At 37.1% G+C, this 3,972-nt stretch overlaps 1 pseudogene; it reads left to right on the top strand.

Annotated features, from left to right (window-relative positions):
• The first annotated feature begins 1,297 nt into the window (after positions 1–1,297).
• On the top strand, positions 1,298–3,246 carry LOC103346723 (cyclin-G1 pseudogene; annotated as a pseudogene).
• Positions 3,247–3,972: the final 726 nt, after the last annotated feature.

Raw genomic sequence — 3,972 nt, 5'->3', positions numbered from 1 at the left:
CATCAAGATTCATTTTCAATTCTCTTTATATAGGAGATCAATTTTGCATATATTAAGTAAAGATTTCAACAGTTTGCAGCCACATAGAAACACAAAGTGAAAACTACTGTTTGAGTACTAGTTATAGCATTAAATCACAATGTACAGCACATTAAGGACAGAGATCCTACATGGGGAGTAAGTGCACAGTGACTCCTGTTGTTGACTTAACAAATTGACACTCTTGTTTATGGCGTCAGTAATCTCCTTAGGCTCTTGTCATGAGCTGCCAAGGCTATGGAAGCGTTTTGAGTTCTTCAACTCCGATCTTATTTAGACAAGGTCATAGTCAAAGTGGAAGTTCACTCCTACCTTAAGAGAAAGGTACCTCTTCTTTGATGGCCTGTTCTTTCTACTAGGATCTCACTAGAGGAGATCTTTCATTTAGGTCCTTTTTTTTTTTTGCTAGAGTGTCTTAACTTTCCATGCCTAAAAAACTCTCATGGGCTCTTCAACCAGATCCAAATGCCTTAAGGGCTGATTCTGAGGCCAGAGTGCTGTTTAGGACAGCTGCCATTCTATGAGTCTGTTGTGTATCCCGCTTCCCATATTGCATCATTCTCTCCCTTTTTTATTCTATCAGTTAGTATTAGCAGACATTAGTCTTTTTTTAACTTTTATTAAATATATATAAAATCCAAAGTTCAGCTTATGGAGTACAATGACTTCTTCCTCAATGACTTCCCTCCCACGCACAATCCTCCCCTTTCCTGCTCCCTCTCCCCTTCCATTCACATTAAGATTCATTTTCAATTCTCTTTATATACAGAAGGTCAGTTTAGCATATATTAAGTAAAGGTTTCAACAGTTTGCACCCACACAGAAACACAAAGTGAAAAATACTGTTTGAGTACTAGTTATAGCATTAAATCACACTGTACATCACTGTACACACTGTGTGTCTTGCTCCCATGTTGGATTGTTCTCTCCCTTTTTGATTCTATCAGCTAGTATTTGCAGACACTAGTCTTGTTTCTGTGATCCCTTGGGCTCTTAGTCCTATCATTATGATCAATTGTGAACTGAAGTTGATCACTGGGACTAGTGAGATGGCATTGGTACATGCCACCTTGATGGGATTGAATTGGAATAACCTGGTATGTTTCTAACTCTACCGTTTGGGGCAATTCAGCTTGAGCATGTCCCGAATTGCACATCTCTTCCCTCTCTTATTCCCACTCTTATATTTAACAGCAATCACTTTTCAGTTAATTTTCAACACTTAAGAATAACTGTGTATTGCCCTTCGGCTCCGAGCTAACCCTCCGGAGGGCAGTGTCATCTGGGCGGCGCTGCCAAGACCTCCACCCAGGACGGCTCCCCCTCCCCAGGCCTCTCCCCTCTTGCCCGCGAGACCCCTCATCTCGTAGACCGCTGGAATCTGATATCGTGGGGGTGAGGTGAGAGCAGACCCAGGGAGGGAGGTTACCACTGAGGAGCTGCAGCCGCTATCAAGATGATAGAAGTACTGACAACAACTGACTCTCAGAAACTGCTACACCAGCTGAACACTTTGTTGGAACAGGAGTCTAGATGTCAGCCAAAGGTCTGTGGCTTGAGACTAATTGAGTCTGCACACGATAATGGCCTCAGAATGACTGCACGGCTGAGGGACTTCGAAGTGAAAGATCTTCTTAGTCTCACTCAGTTTTTTGACTTTGACACGGAGACATTTTCTCTAGCTGTGAATTTACTGGACAGATTTCTGTCTAAAATGAAGGTACAGCCCAAGCACCTTGGATCTGTTGGTCTGAGCTGTTTTTATTTGGCTGTAAAATCAATAGAAGAGGAAAGGAATGTGCCACTGGCAACTGACTTGATCCGGATAAGTCAGTATATGTTCACGGTTTCAGACTTGATGAGAATGGAAAAGATTGTATTGGAGAAGGTGTGTTGGAAACTCAAAGCTACTACTGCCTTTCAGTTTCTGCAACTCTATTATTCACTCATTCAAGAGAACTTGCCATTTGAAAGGAGAAATAACCTTAATTTTGAAAGACTGGAAGCTCAACTTAAGGCATGTCACTGCAGGATCATATTTTCTAAAGCAAAGCCTTCTGTGTTGGCTTTCTCTATCATTGCCTTGGAGATCCAAGCACAGCAGTGTGTGGAGTTAACAGAAGGAATAGAATGTCTTCAGAAACATTCCAAGATAAATGGCAGAGATTTGACCTTCTGGCAAGAACTTGTATCAAAGTGTTTAACTGAGTATTCATCAAACAAGTGTTCAAAACTGAATGTTCAGAAGTTGAAATGGATTGTGTCTAGGCGTACTGCTCGGCAATTGAAGCATAGTTACTACAGAATAGCTCACCTTCCAACAATTCCTGAAATGGTTCCTTAATTCATGAACTTGGATCATTGTTATTCTCCATAAAGGAAATTATCAGTGCTATAATTTTCTTTTACAATGGAAGAATTAAAATATCATTTCTTTTCAAAGTAAACAAAATGGAGTTGCAATAGCAAAGGGGAAGTTTCTACACTGATTTGTTCAGCTAATATTTGAAGACATTTAGTATATACAGAACCCTAAGGGTAAGGAATTATCTAACCTCTGATATGTATGTTAGGCATTTCATTAATCAGCATAAAAAAAAAGTATGTCCTCAACAACCCAAGTTTTAAAAGTAGCATTAAAATCATATTTTCTTATTGAACATCATCTTGCTCTCTGAAGACCTAAGCTCTGGCTCATTTAAAGATACACTAGCTGAGTAGGACAATAGGACCAAACTTTTGGATATTTGGACTAATTTGAGAATGTTAGCTTATAAGCAAAATCAGTATGAAGTTTGATAGTGTATTTAAAGAAAAAGAAGATACAGCCAATCAGTCTTGATGTTGGGTGTCTGGAAACTGCAAGGGCGTCTCAACACTGTAGTTACTATAATATTTGGAATTCTGGGAAAGTAGTTACATGCATAAAAGATAAACTTGGGGTCACTGGATATATATTCTTGCCATTTAAATTTCTTAACTAGTAATAATGATTTACCTTTTTCCATTCAAAATTAAATTAACATTTAACATATCTATGATTATGAAATTTAACCTGAACAGTTAGTTCACTTTTAATAGTAATATTTCACAGATGTCTGATAAGTTGGGTTTTTTTTGTTGTTGTTGATTTAAGGAGGATTATTACAGCAACAACAATGAAAACTCTGAACCCTACAGCCCTGAGCTATGGATTCCATGATGTTTTCATGAGTTTAGATTTCAAGCCTTAAAACTTTACAACTAGATGAATATGATGTTCTCATGCTTGGGGAAACTGCCTAATTAGTATTATGCTATAGTGGAATTATGTTTAGATATAAATTCATCTATGAAGCAGTAAATCAAAGTTAAAAGCATAAATATGAAGCACTAATCACAAGCTTTGGAAAGTAAACTGTGAATCTTCATTTCTTAACATTGATTTAACTTTCTATATTTGATTGATATACTTAGGTAGTATTGAAAATGCTAACCTACATAATTTAAATGTTTTAAATTATGAGGTTTTCATCAAAATAACATTTCACAGATGCACTTTTAAGATACAACAAAGGTTAGTGTTTTAGGCAGTTTAAATGGTTTTCTGTTGCCCAAAATGCGAATAATGTAATCCTGAGAAGGGGAAAGGGGACACAAATTTGAAGGCATTTTGTAGAAAGCAAACAAAAAAAAACAGTAAATTTGGCAAGTTCATAATCTTTAATATTTTCTCAAGAAAACAGATGATGTTTGTATGTGTGATAAGATCTTTTATATAGAATCTACTGCCCCAGTCTAGTCCAATCAAGAAAATTGTTTTCTATTTTATTAGTTGCTCAAATTATCACTCTGAGGACTTACTTTACTCCACTAAAGTAAGTTCAGACTAGATTTAACACTCCAGAAGTCTTTACTGAGTATTGTTTTCAGAAAATTGTCATTGCTTCTAAT

This window comes from Oryctolagus cuniculus, unplaced genomic scaffold (assembly GCF_964237555.1).
Source record: "Oryctolagus cuniculus unplaced genomic scaffold, mOryCun1.1 SCAFFOLD_38, whole genome shotgun sequence".
In the NCBI taxonomy this organism is placed as follows: domain Eukaryota; kingdom Metazoa; phylum Chordata; class Mammalia; order Lagomorpha; family Leporidae; genus Oryctolagus; species Oryctolagus cuniculus.
Note: the sequence above shows the minus strand (reverse complement) of the source record. Positions and strands in the feature narration are given on the sequence as shown.